This window comes from Rana temporaria, chromosome 4 (genome assembly GCF_905171775.1).
Source record: "Rana temporaria chromosome 4, aRanTem1.1, whole genome shotgun sequence".
Classification (NCBI taxonomy): Eukaryota; Metazoa; Chordata; class Amphibia; order Anura; family Ranidae; genus Rana; species Rana temporaria.
This window is the reverse complement of record NC_053492.1, coordinates 147,746,458-147,764,029: the sequence shown is the minus strand read 5'-3', so window position 1 is coordinate 147,764,029 and position 17,572 is coordinate 147,746,458. Positions and strand designations below refer to the sequence as shown.

The 17,572-nt window shown below is 40.8% G+C and overlaps 1 protein-coding gene across 2 annotated transcripts in view; it reads left to right on the top strand.

Moving 5' to 3' along the window:
• Window positions 1-17,572, top strand: part of ERICH6 (glutamate rich 6) — a 108,684-nt gene that overhangs the window by 87,890 nt on the left and 3,222 nt on the right. The window lies entirely within an intron of this gene.

Here is a 17,572-nt window from a genome sequence, read left to right as displayed (position 1 = left end):
AACATGCAAACTCCAGGCAGATGGTGTTGTGGTCGGGATTCGAACCAGCAACCCTTTTGCTGCTATAGGCGAAAGTGCTACTCACTGCACCACTGTGCTGCTCTTAATTGTGCTACTAGAAAATAGCTGTAAGGGTGTGGGATGGCCTAACCTCCCTTATTTGTTGGTAGTTGTAATATTTGGAGACTGATCCTCCCCTTTCCCTTCTTCCAAATTAATTCCCTGAAGAGGGTCTCTATTTTTTTAAACCATGCTTTATCTATCCATACTGGAGTATATTTAAATAAATTTCTAATTAATACCTTGCATATTCACATTCAGAGCATTTATTATTTGCTCATGTATCTGTCTTTCCAATAGTAGGTTATTTGTCTATATTTATAGCAACTTGTTCTGTTCCATCTACATTTAAATGCGTCACTCATAGCATCGTACAGTAAACATGATGAAATGTTTGAGCAAGCAATGTCTAGTGACCCGTCAGTTGGCGCACCTTCTAAGATGAATATGGACAGAAAAGGTTAGGCTTATAGCTGACTAATCGGGCATGATTTGATCCAACGCTGTCTGCTTTGAGATAACGATGTCCAGTATCAGCTAGCTACCATTTTATAGCTTCCTTTATTGGGAAACTGCAAACCTGTGTCTGTAATATAAAAACAGTCAATCACCCACTATCTGCTGTGTCTAATACTTATATCATTTTCCAGTATTTTTAGAAAAGATGGGTAATGTGATTTTCTGTCACCTAGCTGTCAGAGTAACTCAATATATATCAATATATATCAAATAATGTCTAGCAACTCTGGTTAAATTTAAGGTGGCATGTGGGTTATTTATTTTTAGCACCAAATAATCAGGATTCATATACATTTACAGTCATTGCACTTGTAATTCAGTGCAGGATGTTTGATCAGTGTAGGCGACCGTAAACCAATCAATCTGCTCAGTAGTGCTGGGATATACACATTGTTAGCTTAGGTATTTACTTACAAGTGCCACCATATTAAGGATTTGTCAATACCTACAAATTCCTGGACTGATCATTTCTCTTTCGTATGCTAACTGGTAATTAATATCTAGTCTGCCTTTACGTGCAACTTATTAATAAATGTCTTGTTTGACCAGTAAGGCTTGGAACCATTACTTGAAGGGGAATTGACTCTCTCAATCAACACGACTATTTTAATCCTTATGCTGCTAGCATTAGTAAATAGATGGGAAGATATGTCATATTTACTTTGCATGCGCCACAAACAACGGTGTATTCTTTTTGTCAAATATCTCCTAAACCGTGTAAGTTTAGGAGATATTGCAAACACCTACAGGTAAGCCTCAGGCCCTGTACACACGATCAGTCCAAACTGATGAAAACGGACTGAAGTTCAGTTTCATCGGTCCAAACCGACCGTGTGTGGGCCCCATCGGTCCGTTATCCTTCGGTCGCAAAATTTAGAACTTGCTTTAAAATTGAACCGATGGACGCCTGACCGATAGGTCAAAACCGATGGTTACTACGCAAAAGCATCAGTTCCAAACCCGGGCATGCTCAGAATCAAGTCGACGCATGCTTGGAAGCATTGAACTTCATTTTTCTCTGCACGTCGGGTGTTTTACGTCACCGCGTTGGACTCGATCGGTTTTTGAACTGATGGTGTGTAGGCACATCAGACAGCTTCATCGGATAACCGATGAAACTGAACTTCAGTCCGTTTTCATCAGTTTGGACTGATCGTGTGTACAGGGCCTTAATCTAGGCTTACCTGTAGGTGCAACTTGGCAGAGAGGGTTTACAACCACTTTAAGTTGCTTCCTGGTTTATGGCTTAGGCCAAAATTATGTCATACATCCCCAGAGTTTTCATGAGCATTTTTTGTCTTTTTCAGCTATGCACACACCCCTGTCTGCATTCGTGAGCTAAGGGCAGATTAATTACAGGAAGTAAATGCTACACTAAGCAACTGTCCTTACTCAAGATAGCCACAGCTAGAAATGCTAGGGGTGTTTTTCAAAGTAATTTCTCAAAAAAATAAAATAAACCTTTGAAACAAGAATAAATGGCTGAGTTTGAATAATAAAATTAGTTATATAATGTTTTCAGTTCCTGGCACTCAGATACAATTAAGGCCCCTTTCACACTGTCACACTGATGTAGTTCAGTTTGACCACAGCGCTGTTTGACCACAGCTACCCTTTCCCATTGACTAATATTATCTTGGTGCATTTTCAGAAATGCACCAAAACTACAGGAGATAATAGAACTCAATGAAAAAGCACAGCTAACCTGCCGGTACACTGCTCTGCCTCACAGTGCGGTTTGACAGAGTGAAAGGGGCCTTAGTTCTGTTTTAAGTAAGACAAAAAAAAACTGTGATCAGTTAGTGGGCACATACAGATAGAGTATACTACTTGCATGTACGAAAATAATATAAAGGTGATATACATATGTGAACAATAATGGACACTTGCATATATGTGGTTACCATAGACAGCTTGGGTAGAAATAAAGCAACCTTTATCGATGTGTCAGAAATTTCTGCCTAGGAAAAAGGGTGGTAAAAGAACAAAGTAAGAGATGGGGACAGTTAAAATATTTCAAAGATCTGAATGTATATATAGTCACCTGGAGAAATAGACGATGCCAAAGATGTAACTGGAGGTCCTATTCATCTTTGTGTTTATTCAGTAATTGAAAATGCATTACAGGGGCATTTTCTTTCATTTCCATAGTTGTTACTCATACTGTGCTCCGGCACAGTGTACTGGAAAGGGAAAATCGGAAAATCATTTGCATAACCTAATAGTTCCTATTGTTTTTTTAATATAAATGCAGTATATAAAATATAATCTGATATACAAGATGGCCTTTGAAAAAATAAAAAAATTAAATTGACCCAGAACTAATATGGTTTTTCTTTAATCCTTGTTGGCATATAAGACTCAAACATAGAGCATAAATTTAATAAATCACACTCTCTAGACAGAGCCAGTACACCCGAGTCCATGAGAGAAGTCATTCATGGCCTGTCAGAGTAAGGAGATTGCTATGTAGATCACAAGAAGCTTTATTTTGCCTGACTACACATTTCTTAGCAATCCTAGTAATTATGCATCTAAGATCAATTTAATTAGAAAATGTGATATTGCAAATTCACACACATATGAGCCTATTAAGATGCGTAATACAAACAGCAGAAAAAATGAGAGCACGGTAACCCAACAACCAATCAGTAATAGTTATTTTACAGTTAACTGATCTGATTGTTATGGATCGCTGCAATTTTCACATCACGTTTTTTCTGTTGCTTTATTGATGAGGCTGAGTTTAGAATTGTCTTCTGTACCTTAAATACCATAACTTAAAGCGGGGGTTCACCCTATCGACAGGAAAAAAAAAAAAAAATTTTTCTTTTACCTTTAAATCAGGCACTGTAGCGCGAGCTACAGTATGCCTGTCCCGAATTTTTTCCCCCCATACTCACCTTGTAGTCGTCCATCGAAGATACCGGGGAATGGGCGTGCCTCTGGAGACGGAGGATGATTGACGGCCGGCTCTGGCGCGTCACGCTTCTCCGGAAATAGCCGAAATAGGCTTGGTCTTCACGACGCGTGCGCATCCTCCCTCTCCATAGGCACGCCCATTCCCCGCGGGAGCCGAAATCTACGATGGACGACTACGAGGTGAGTACGGGGTTAAAAAAATCGGGACAGGCATACTGTAGCTCGCGCTACAATGCCTGTCTCGATGGTAACATCATGTGGGTCAGGGTGAACTACCGCTTTAAAAGAGAAGTACTGTATTTTTTTTAAATCATACAGTACTACCGTAGGTGGCACTTCTAAGACTGGGAACCAAGCAATCTAACACCACCGATGGTTCGGTTCTCAGAGCTCCCTGAGCAGAGAGCTGGTGACTGTCAGTCAGTGGCTCTCTGCTCTCTCCTTCAGTGCTCACTGGCGTTCTGGGCATTTGAGGAGCTGGCCCTGGCTCTCAGAGGCTCACCAAGAGGCTGAGCCAGGTGCCGGTCCAACCATATGGTCACGATCCCCCCTGAGCTTGGACTGGCTCTGTGATGTCAGCCAACAGCGGGTTTCAGACTGCGGTCTGCCGAAAACTGGTCAAACTGCACTACTGTGAATCACAGGAGAAGTACAGCCAAACAAGCTTCTCCTTTAATTATGTAACTGTTGTGGATATATGCATGGACATAAGAAACAATAAGGCTGTTTATATTCACATAATATAATTACGATAGTACAATGAAAATACCACTTATTTTACCTGACAACATTCATAGAAGTCACATACTTCTTGTGAGACAGTAAATTAGTCTGTTATTAAATGAATCCCACGCATCAGAGAAAATAATAAACACTCATCTGCAAGCTTATGCAGACTCTACTATTTTCATCCTGTTTATTTGAAGTCATTTATTTAAATGTATTGGATGAGTGGAAACAGAAATCCTGCTCTATCCAAAGACTACGGAAGCCTTAAATCTATTTCAGTGAACTGCTGGAATGTGCAACCTAGAGGCTTGCTAGATATATATGCAGAAATATACAAGGGATCTACACCAGAACAAGATAAAGGTTATATTTAATTATTTAATAGTTTGCATATAATATTTTCAGCCACAGTTAGTTAACCGGTTCCCGGCCTGCTCATGCAGATTTATGGGACACAATGGCTCTCCTGGGTGAAATCCCCTTTTATATATGGGTTTCCCTTCAAGAGCCGCCAGAGGGCGCGTGCACGCCACCGGAGGCACGCACGGTGGGGGACCCGATGCATGTGGGTGGCGGCCGTGATCGCCGCGGGCCACGCGCAATCGTGTGCACGAGCGCCAGCATGGGGATTTTGTGTGTGTAAACACACAAAGCCCTAAAGAAGGGGAATGCCTATAAATGGAAAAAACAACAGTACCCAAAATTGGCCATAAGAAACACTTTAAAATCCTTTACAGATCATTGTTTAGTGTTAACAGGGAATGAGAATTATTGCTCTCAATCCAATATTTGTGTTCTGTTTACACACACACACACGTGTCCTACATTGGAGATTGCTTTGATTTTTTTTTTTTTTATTATAAATCCAATTTTTCAACTTTTTTTTTTACTTTATTGCAAGGAGACTAAGGCCTCGTACACACGACCGAGTTTTTCGGCAAAAACCAGCAAGAAACTTGCTGTTTTTTTTTTTTGCCGAGGAAACCGGTCATGTGTACACTTTTCGACGAGGAAACTTTCGAGGATCTCATCGAGCCAAAAAGAGAGCATGTCTTCTTTTTCCTCGACGGGAATGGAGAAATTTGGCTCACCGAGATCCTCGACAGCCTAACAAGGAACTCGACGAGCAAAACGATGTGTTTCGCCCGTCGAGTTTCTCAGTCGTGTGTACGAGGCCTCACACACAGTTTGAGACACAGGATGTCTCAAACGTACAAGCTCAATTAACTATTTAATTGGGCAACTCTGTGAGGTTTAATGTTAATAAATGCAAAGTTATGCACTTTGGGGCTAAAAACATGCATGCGTCATACATACTAGCTGGGGAGTCAGTGGTTGAGAAGGATCTAGGTGCTCTGGTAGATTATAGACTTAATAGCTTGCAATGCCAAGCTGAAGTTTCTAAAGCTAGCAAAATACTTTGTTGTAATAAAAGAGGTGTAGGGGGGAGAGAGAGAGGGAGAGAGAGGGAGAGAGAGGGAGAGAGAGAGAGAGAGAGAGAGGGAGAGGGAGAGGGAGAGGGAGAGGGAGAGGGAGAGGGAGAGGGAGAGGGAGAGGGAGAGGGAGAGAGAGAGAGAGGGAGAGAGAGAGAGAGAGAGAGAGAGAGAGAGAGAGAGAGAGAGAGAGAGAGAGAGAGAGAGAGAGAGAGAGAGAGAGAGAGAGAGAGAGAGAGAATATTTTCCCCCTATACAAATCTTTAGTAAGACCTCATCTGGAATATGCAGTACAGTTTTGGGCACCAGTTCAGAGTTCAAGTGAAGAGAAGGGCAACCAAACTTATAAGAAGCAAGGAGGTGCTCAGCTATAAGCAAAGATTTGCTGAATTTTTTTCTCTTTTGTGATGAGGCAATTAAGGGGAAGATATAATCACCATATATAAATACATAAGTTGTCCATATAGTAAACTTGGTGTTGAGTTATTCATTTTAGGGTAATTAAAAAGGATAAGGGGGCACTTTTTACATCTGGAGGAAAGGACATTAAACCGCCACATACGTTAAAGGAGTTGTAAACCCTCATGGTTTTTCACTTTAATGCATTCTATGCATTAAGTTGAAAAACCTTCTGTAGTGCTGCAGTCCCCCCATTTTACTTACCTGAACATTGTCATTCTCTGGGCCGGGAACAAACACACCAGCTCTAACTGATTGGATAGATTGATAGCAACGCAGCCATTGGCTACAGCTGCTGTTAATCAGATCCAATGAACTGGATGCATTCCTAAATGAACAAAAAGATAACTAGATAAAGTCAGACTAAACTAAAAATGTTTACCTTCAGATGAATGAAACTGAGTAAATGCAAAGGTAATAATTTTACTTTCCATCTCCCTATCCTATGTCTGAAGGACAGCTTTTTTGTTTTGTTTTTTACACAGCATCTGCTGTAATACATAGATTCTGTAGTTACACAGCAACTCCCAGCTGTCATTTTGACAGGCAGAAATTGCTAGCTAATATGAGAGGTGGTGGAGAGAAGGATGGGGCATGCTGTAGCCTGTGTACTTCAGCTATATTGTGTGCCCAATGCCCCCCACTGATTAAAAGAAAAGGTTACCTTTGCAGGTAAAATAAATATGCATTTATATATATATTATAGATTTATATATTTTTTTTTTTTACTAGGACCCTGCAAAGCATTACATCCCCGATCAGGAAGCATCAATCAACTACATAGAGCACCCAACAGTGCCCTGGTAGTTCATTGAGAACTTCAAGTCGTCAGCTGCAAAGAACTCTGTGAATGAATGACGCAGCCCAGTGGATGGAGCCCCACATGGCCACAAATGTTTTAAATTGTGACCCTGGGTGCGGGGAGAGGATCCCAGGCTTGCTGTCACAAAAGGGGATACATGTTACAAAAGCTGAACTTATCCTTTAATAGTAAAAAAAATTAAATAAATAAAAACAGTAGAAAAATAACAGTTAAATAGAGAAAAAGACGAAGGTGCTAATTAGGGTTAAATAAGGGTTAATAAGAGATTAAATAATGTAAAATATATTTTTTATGTTTACTTGTATGACTGATGTCATGGATGCAACAGAAAAGGCACTATGTAACAATAATTCTGTTACATCATTTCCTAATGACACTTCCAGACCCTGTACACAGATACTGCTGGGAAGTATGTGCTTGGGCAGCTGCAGCCAAGGAAGTAAAACTTTTTAAAATGTTTTTATGGTGTATCTGCTCTGCCATAGCCAAAAACAGAAATGGTTAAACCACCAGATTTCACCTCTGTTAGCCAGTCCTTACAGAAATAGACCAGTACCCAATGTTGTGCACTGTCAACAGCAAGGTGGACCTGAATGGGGAACTTGTCTCTTGTTTCCGACCTGGCTCCATGGACTCTACTACAAAGTTCCTTTGACATGTGCCCGTCGATGTGACACGCACATTGCAATGAGAAAGGGAGTGCAATAAGGAAGAAGTGTCAAGTATGGGCACCCCAACCTCTGCGTCAAGCTCTGGCAGACTCATGTACTGTTCTCTGATAGGTACATGAATGAGGTTCAAACACCAACAATTTCAATGTGGCAGCACAATGGAATGTCAAAGGGCGTCTTCACTTTTCAACATCCTTTATGAATTCCCCCCACTCTATCTATGAAGAAACAGTATTGTCACCCTAGAACAGAGCCTCTCCCTCTATAGTCCTTAAAGAAAGCCAAGAAAAATGTTACTAATAAGGCCTCGTACAGACGAGCAGACATGTCCGATGAAAACAGTCATCAGACCAAATTCCCCGCGGACAAAATACGCGGTGACGACGCGGCGGCGACGATGACGCGGCGACGTGCGCAAACCTGGAAGTTCAATGCTTCCACGCATGCGGCGAATCACTTCGACGCCATGCGCGGGTTTTCGGGCCAGCGGACATGTCCGATGAGTTGTACTAACCATCGAACATGTCCGACGGACAGGCTTCCAGCGGACATGTTTCTTAGCATGCTAAGAAATATTTGTCCGCTGGAAACCTGTCCGCTAGGCCAGGAATCCGGTCCGGTCGGCCGTACAGACGACCGAACATGTCCGCGGAAACTGGTCCGCGGACCAGTTTCAGCAGACATGTTCGGTCATGTGTACGAGGCCTAAGAGGAAAGGTCATCGGAAGTTATCAGCTGACAAAATTTCAAGCAGAAATACGTTTTTTTTTAATAAATCGAAAAGATTGAACAAAACACTTTTACAGGTATATTTATCTGACCAAAAGAGACCAATTAAGATATGTGCCGTGCCATGCTAAGGTTTACGTATTTTAATATAGTCAGACATACTTTAATAAATTTCAAACACTAAACTGCACATTCCCAGATGTCTTCCTACTCTTTTACTGTGCAAGTGCCTGATATTTATAGGTCCTTTCAAACAATTTAGCATCAGCCATTATTTTCTATAAGATATCTTTAATATCACACTGGTGTAATGTATACAATTTATAGCACATTTATATGAACAAATAAAGCAGTATAAATAAAACATTAAAGTGAACAATGATGGCTCAAAGTGGAAGTTAAGTCAAACAACTATACTTAAATCTACTCCCACCCCTCATTCTGAGACTATTCTATCTACCCTGGAAAGGAAAGATCTGCATACCTACCTATGCTGAGGGTGCTCTGGTCTGGTCACATGATTGGGTCCCAGTGCTGGCTTCAGAAAAGAGGGGAGGATCGCCAAGATCAGCTACGGGCTTGCTTTGTGCCATCAGTTGGTGGCCGTCCCTCCTCTACACTGCAGCTGCCACTTTGACCCAATCGTGTAATCGGACCAAAGCACCCCCAGAATAGGTAACTATACAGACCTTTCCATCCACAGGGCAGATACAATAGGCTTAGAATGGGGGTGGTAGTAGATTTAAGTATAGTTAGTGTTTGACTAAACTTTAAGTAATAGAGATCATTCCAAACCCCTCTTATAGTAGGTAAGTATGTTGCACACTACTGGTTGGTGATATTTTCCGCCTGCACCCCATTCCTGAGTACCAGCGGGACTATATACACTCTCTTTTTTTGCTTAGAGTGGCACTACCAGCATCAGCATGTCACTGTGTATATTTAACTAAAATATTTACTGAATAGATAGAGCTCCATACTGAACGACAGAATCATATTACTTGCCAAAGTAAGAAACATATTTTTTAAACATTTTATGATATGAATATAAGAAATACAATACATACAAAAGCACTTTATATTTCCTTTAAATAAGCCTTACATGCAATATAAATACAAAACTGAATCCATCACATATAAAAAAAATAAAATTCTGGTAAGGGCTCCTCATGCCTCATACACACGTACGGGATTTTCGATGGGAAAAGTTCCCGTTGGAAATCCCGAGGGGAAAGCGGAGAACCTGCTCGGTTCAGTCTTTCCCCTACACACGGCCGGTTTTCCTGACAGGAAAACTGCGATGGAGCTTTGGCCGGGAATCCCCGGCCGTGTGTATGCTCCATCGCAGTTTTTCCCATCGGAAAACTGCCAAGTCCGCCGGTTTTCCCGGCGGGAAAAAAGAGAACTGGTTTGCCTCGTACACACTATTAGTTTTCCCAACTGGAAAACTGTGAGTATAAGGCATGATCGTGTGTACGAGGCATCGGTGTGTTTTCTGATAATATGAAGACAATATGATTCGACAGGTATGTGATCAGGTTCAGTGAAACAAATGACAAAATCAAATTAAAACTGACAGATGGGAATCCCGGACGTGTGTATGCTCCTCGCAGTTTTTCCGACGGGAAAACTGCCCAAAAACCGCCAGACAAAAAAAGAGAACCAGATCTCCTTTTTCCCGCCGGGAAAACCGGCGGACTTTTGCCCGGCGGTTTTTGGCAGTTTTCCTATGGGAAAAACTGCGATGGAGCATACACACGGAAGCCCCCGACAGGAAAACTGCGATGGAAAACCGGCCATGTGTAGGGGAAAGACTGAAACAAGCAGGTTCTCGGCTTTCCCCTCGGGATTTCCGACGGGAACTTTTCCCATCGGAAATCCCGCATGCGTGTATGGGGCAGTTCTCTTTTTTTGTCCTGCGGTTTTTGGGCAGTTTTCCCGTCGGAAAAACTGCGAGGAGCATACACCGGAATTCCCAGCCAAAAGCTCTCCTCACAGTTTTCCCATTGGGAAAACTGATCGTGTGTATGGGGCATCAGTGTGTTTTCTGATAATATGAACACAATATGGATTCGACAGGTCAGGTTCAGTGAAACAAATGACTAAATCAAATTAAAACTGACAGATAGGAAATGTCATAGTATGACAAAGAGGTCATGACATACTGTACAAGATGAAGATATAATACAGTATGTAATGCATGAACATATAACATTTTTCCATCTCGGGCAGGGCCGCCATCAGGAATTATGGGGCCCCTTACACAGCTTCAGGCATGGGCCCCCTGGAGCAGAGAACCGGGGGGGGGTGCTGCCGCCTTAAATTGATAAGCGGGGGGGGGCTGCCGCGGATTGAGAAGCGGGGGGGCCTTTACACAAAAACGAAAAAATAAAGAAAAAATATATAAAAAAAGGGGGGTAGCCATCCAGGGCCCTGGGGACCTCTGGGCCCTTTAATAAAAATTAAAAAAATATATAAAAATATATATTTTTTTTTTTAAAAAGGGGGTTGCCATCTGTGGGCCCTGGGGACCTCTGGGCCCTTTAATAATATATATATATATATATATATATATATATATATATATATATATATATATATATATATATATAAATGTATGTGTGTGTGTATATATATATATATAAAAAGAAATTGCAAAAAAGGGGGGTTGCCATCCAGGACCTCTGGGCCCTTTAATAAAAATGAAAAAAAGAAACCTCTGGGCCCTTTAATAATAATAATAAAAAATAATATATATATATATATATATATAGATATCAAATTAAAAATAAACATTTATGAAAAAAAGGGGGGTTGCCATCCAGAGCCCTGGGGACCTCAGGGCCCTTTAATAATAAAAAAAAAAATATATATATATATATATATATATAAAAAAGGGGGGGGTTTGCCACACATGGGGCCCTGGGGACCTCTGAGCCCTTTAATAATATATATATATATATATATATATATATATATATATATATATATATATATATATATATATATATATATATATATATATAAAAATATATAAAGACAAAAAAATATATATATAAAAAAATGGGGCCACATGGGGCCCTGGGGACCTCTGAGCCCTTTAATAATATATATATATATATATATATATATATATATATATATAAAAATATATAAAGACAAAAAAAATATATATATAAAAAAATGGGGCCACATGGGGCCCTGGGGACCTCTGAGCCCTTTAATAATATATATATATATATATATATATATATATATATAAAAATATATAAAGACAAAAAAATATATATATAAAAAAATGGGGCCACATGGGGCCCTGGGGACCTCTGAGCCCTTTAATTATATATATATATATATATATATATATATATATAAAAATATATAAAGACAAAAAAAAATATATATAAAAAAAAATATATAAAAAAAATATAATTTTTTTTATAAAAAAAAGGGGGGTTGCCATCCGGGGCCCTGGGGACCTCTGGGCCCTTTAATAATAATAATAATAATATTATATATATATGGGGACCTCCGGACCTCTAAAAAATAAAATGGCTCTTTATTAAAAAATAAAATAAAAATATATATAAAAAATATTTTTTTTTTATAAAAAATAAATAAAAAAAGGGGAGTTGCCATCCGGGCCCCTGGGGACCTCCGGGCCCCTTACAGGTGTAATGCCTGTACCCCCCTGATGGCGGCCCTGATCTCGGGAATCATTCAACTTTTAAATAAATGACATTTCTAGTGTAGCATGAAAAGTCATACACCCAATCATCTCAGTATTAGACAATGTTGGCACATGGCTTAACAGACACAACATTGTAGTATGGGCATAAAATTGGCAATTTGGCTAAATTCATAGCTATGAAATATATATGTAAGGTGCTTTTCCTTCTAAAGGATTTGTGATTGTAAAATCCAGACACCCAGAGAGCATCACTGTCTTCCTTCATTTTTCTTCACTGCAGTTAAAAAGAGAGCCAGTTGACGTAACAATAAAGGGACATCACCACACTGATAACATCATCAGTCTGTATGTCCCTCGTTTAACCTTCCATTAGTCAAGACTGACTTAAATGTGCAATGCAAAGCACCTGAACCGCTTATATAGCTGCTCATTCCTCTCTTTCTGTTCAGGAGATGCATATGCTTTTCTGGACACAGAATATAAAGCTAACATCTGAGCCTGCCTTAATGGTATACTTCATTAAAGTAGTCACAAACTGCCTAGCAACCAGCCACAGTGAATATTTGGACCAGAATTTGTACGAACAATATAACAACGGTTCAGGAGCATGTAATGTACAGAGTGCAGAGCTTAAAAATATGTAATGCACAGAGTCTAGGGAGGTAATGCAAGGAGCACAGAGAGCAGAAGTGAGTGACGCACAGGGTGTAAGGTCACCAAGACTACAGCGGCGACTGTTGGGGGGCGGCAAACGATCCACCTGCCCAGGTCGGTCTATCAGTAGTCAAGGGCCCCATCTTGCGAGCAGCACTCTCTCCAGCCGCTTCCTCACTTCGCCTGCGTCTCCTCCCTTCTCCTCCTGGTGGCCAATCTGATCCGATCTCTTTTCGGCCAATTGGGTGACAGGTCTCACCACGGGCCGCCACGGCAAGACTATATAATGAACAGTGTGTAGGGCTTGAAGCAGTAGTAATCCACAGCCTTTAAAAAATACAAGACAAAAAACAAAAAAGCAAGACAATGCCATAATGTGCTAGCATGAAGAATCACATGCTAGCACATTATGAAATGCTTAACTTAGAACAAAGCTTTCCGCTGACTAGGCTTCGATTTTCCCGGTCTTCATTTCCAGTTCGCATGCTTTGCCCGTCTGGCTGAGCCACGATGACATCACTCTTACGCGGGAGTCACGGAGGAGGCACAGAGCTCTGAAGGAATGGCACAGGTATGCCGTCCCTTCAGAGCACATGCACCAGTGACGTCACAAGCTGCATGCAGAGTGAATATCTCCTAAACAGTGCAAGTTTAGAGATATCCACTGTGCCTACAGATAAGCCCTATTATGGGCCTGTAGGTACAAGTTGAAATAAAGACTTTACTACAACTTTAGGTACAAAATGCAGACATCATCAGCATGTAATGAATTAAATTAATAGTATGTAATATACAGCAAAGTAACATACAGCATATCATACAGTGTACAGATTACACATAATATACTATGCATTGCATACCATTGATCACTGCAATGTGTATGCTGTGCTGTACATTTTGTACTGCTGTACTTCCAGTTTACAGAATGCAAGGGTCAGGGACAGAACTGTCTTTAATATTGATTGGACCCTGGACAAAATTTTCTTGGGGCCCACCCCCTGAATCCACTTAACTATTTGTGGGCAGTGTGGGCTGAAGGGGAAGCTGCTTTGAGCCCCATAACAATGCCCTACGTTAAAGACGGCTCTGGTCGGGGATACATAGAGAAGAGAGAATACAGTGTTCTGACATATGTAAAATACTGCAGCACCCGATGTTAAGGTATTGCTTCCAAGAAGAGATATGACTTAATTTATCAACTCAAATTATTACTATATAAATCGACAAAGCTTTACATCTTAACGACTTGCCGACCGGCTTAACGCCGATATACGTCGGCAGAATGGCACATACAGGCATATTAACGTACCCATTTGTCGCCCTTGAGACGCGGTATTGTGGGTGTGCGCACCCGCCGCAAGCTCCGTGAGTGTGATCGCGGGTCCTGCGGACTCAATGTCCGTGGGGATACCCGCGATCATCTCACGGAGAGGTAGAACGGGGAAATGCTAATGTAAATAAGCATTTCCCCATTCTTCCTAGTGAGAGGACACTGATCACAGCTCCCTGTAATCGGGAGCGGTGATCAGTGTCGTGTCACATGTAGCCATGCCCACCAACAGTTAGAACACATCCCTAGGACACACTTAACCCCTGCAGAGCCCCCTCCTGGTTAACCCATTCACTTACAGTCACATTTACACAGTAATAAGTGCATATTTATAGCACTGATTGCTGTGTAAATGGTCCCAAAATAGCGCCAAAAAAGTGTCCGATGTGTCCGCCATAATGTCGCAGTCACGATAAAAAAAAAAAAAACACGCTGATCATCGCCATTACTAGAAAAAAAAAATATATTCATAAAAATGCCATAAAACGATCCCCTATTTTGTAGACGCTATAACTTTTGCGCAAACCAATCAATAAACGCTTATTTTTTTACCAAAAATATGTAGAAGAATACGTATCGGCCTAAACTGAATAAAAAAAATGTTTTTCTATATATTTTTTGGGGTTATTTATTATAGCAAAAACTAAAAAATATTGCTTTTTTTTCAAAATGGTCGCTCTTGTTTTTGTTTATAACGCAAAAAATAAAAACCGCAGAGGTGATCAAATACCACCAAAAGAAAGCTCTATTTGTGGGGAAAGATTTGTTTTGGAGCAATGTCGCGTGACCGTGCAATTGTCAGTTAAAGCGACGCAGTGCCAAATCTCAAAAAGTGCTCTGGTTCTTTGGCAGCCAAATGGTCCAGGGGCTGAAGTGGTTAAAATTGTACAGTTGTGGCCAAAAGTTTTGAGAATGACACAAATATTAGTTTTCACAAAGTTTGCTGCTAAACTGCTTTTAGATCTTTGTTTCTGTGATGTAGTGAAATATAAAATACACGCACTTCATACGTTTCAAAGGCTTTTATCGACAATTACATGACATTTATACAAAGAGTCAGTATTTTCAGTGTTGGCCCTTCTTTTTCAGGACCTCTGCAATTCGACTGGGCATGCTCTCAATCAACTTCTGGGCCAATTCCTGACTGATAGCAACCCATTCTTTCATAATCACTTCTTGGAGTTTGTCAGAATTAGTGGGTTTTTGTTTGTCCACCCGCCTCTTGAGGATTGACCACAAGTTCTCAATTGGATTAAGATCTGGGGAGTTTCCAGGCCATGGACCCAAAATGTCAACGTTTTGGTCCCCGAGTCACTTTTTGTCTTATGGCAGGGTGCTCCATCGTGCTGGAAAATGCATTGTTCTTCACCAAACTGTTGTTGGATTGTTGGAAGAAGTTGCTGTTGGAGAGTGTTTTGGTACCATTCTTTATTCATGGCTGTGTTTTTGGGCAAAAATGTGAGTGAGCCCACTCCCTTGGATGAGAAGCAACCCCACACATGAATGGTCTCAGGATGCTTTACTGTTGGCATGACACAGGACTGATGGTAGTGCTCACCTTTTCTTCTCCGGACAAGCCTTTTTCCTGATGCCCCAAACAATCGGAAGGAGGCTTTATCAGAGAATATGACTTTGCCCCAGTCCTCAGCAGTCCATTCACCATATTTTCTGCAGAAGATCAATCTGTGCCTCATGTTTTTTTTGGAGAGAAGTGGCTTCTTTGCTGCCCTTCTTGACACCAGGCCATCTTCCAAAAGTCTTCGCCTCACTGTGCGTGCAGATGCGCTCACACCTGCCTGCTGCCATTCCTGAGCAAGCTCTGCACTGGTGGCACTCCGATCCCACAGCTGAATCCTCTTTAGGAGATGGTCCTGGCGCTTGCTGGACTTTCTTGGGCACCCTGAAGCCTTCTTCACAAATGCAGTGGAAATTTTTTTTATGGGATTAAGTTAATTTTCATGGCAAAGAGGAACTTTGCAATTAATTGCAATTCGTCTGATCACTCTTCATAACATTCTGGAGTATATGCAATTTCCCATCTCAAAAACTGAGACAGCAGACTTTGTGAAAATTAGTATTTGTGTCATTCTCAAAACTTTTGGCCATGGCTGTAAGCTCTAACGAGCAGGGCCTTCTGATTCCTCGTATTGTATTGTAACTACCATCTCTCTCTATTTTGACTGTACATCACACTCCTGTTTTCAAGTCAGCAAATGAACTGTTGCTATTTGGCAAACTATGGCACTTGCACTTTAAATTTGCATGTGCTTCATATTTAGAACACTTGTTGCACTTATTTGTAGATGAATTGTGTTTGTATCCGTTTATTTTTTTTTATTTCTACAATTTTGGTAAAGGAATAATAATCATATTTAAGGAAAATTTTGAGTTGCTTTAGATAATTTTACTTTGTTGACATGATTCCCAATTGCACAGCGGCGGCTTTATTTGTTGCATTTGAAGTAAGTTTAACACAGTGCAAATTATCTTTGAATTTATAATACATACAGTCAATTGGAAAAGTAAGCACCCCCCCATGAAAGTTTTGACTTTTTAAAACAGGCAAACATTAGATGTATGCATTTTAAAGAGCCAGACATCATCCTATGATACCACTCAGCTGCTCTACATGACATATGATACATAGGGGGTTATTTACGAAAGGCAACTCCACTTTGCACAACAAGTGCAAACTACAAATGCAAGGTGCACTTGAAATCGCACTGAAAGTGCACTTGAAAGTGCAGTTGCTGTAAATCTGACGGGTAGATCTGAAATGAGGGGAAGCTCTGCTGATTTTATCATCCAATCATGTGCAAGCTAAAATGCTGTTTTTAATTTTCCTTGCATGTCCCCCTCGGATCTACAGCGACTGCACTTCCAATTAGCACTTGTAGTTTGCACTTGTAGTGCAAAATGGATTTACCTTTTGTAATTAACCCCCCATTGTATGTTTGGGTATAAGTATGTGCTTCACCATTTATCAAAAATTGAACAGAAGAGGGTTACTTTAAACATATCATATATTGTTATTCTGTGTAACAAGGAAAAGTAAGGCCTCGTACACATGACCGAGTTTCTCGCCAAAAACCAGCAAGAAACTTGCTGGGATTTTTTTTTGCAGAGGAAACCGGTCGTGTGTACATTTTTCGACGAGGAAACTGCCGAGGATCCCGTCGAGCCAAAAAGAGAGCATGTCTTCTTTTTCCTCAACGGGAATGGAGAAACTTGCCTTGTCGAGTTCCTCGACAGCCTAACAAGGAACTCGACGAGGAAAACGATGTGTTTCGCCCGTCGAGTTCCTCGGTCGTGTGTACGAGGCCTCACTCTAATGTTGTTGAAAGTAGTGTCTAATTTTGTGTGCAGCCTGTTTGAGGATTACTATTACATACGGTACTTTGCAGCAGTACTACTGTCAAGCCTCGTACACACGTACGGGATTCCCGGCGGTAAAAAGTCCGCCGGGAAATCCGAGGGGAAAACTGAGAACCTGCTCTGTAACGTTTTCCCTCCCTACACATGACTGGGTTTCCCGACAGGAAAACTGCCATG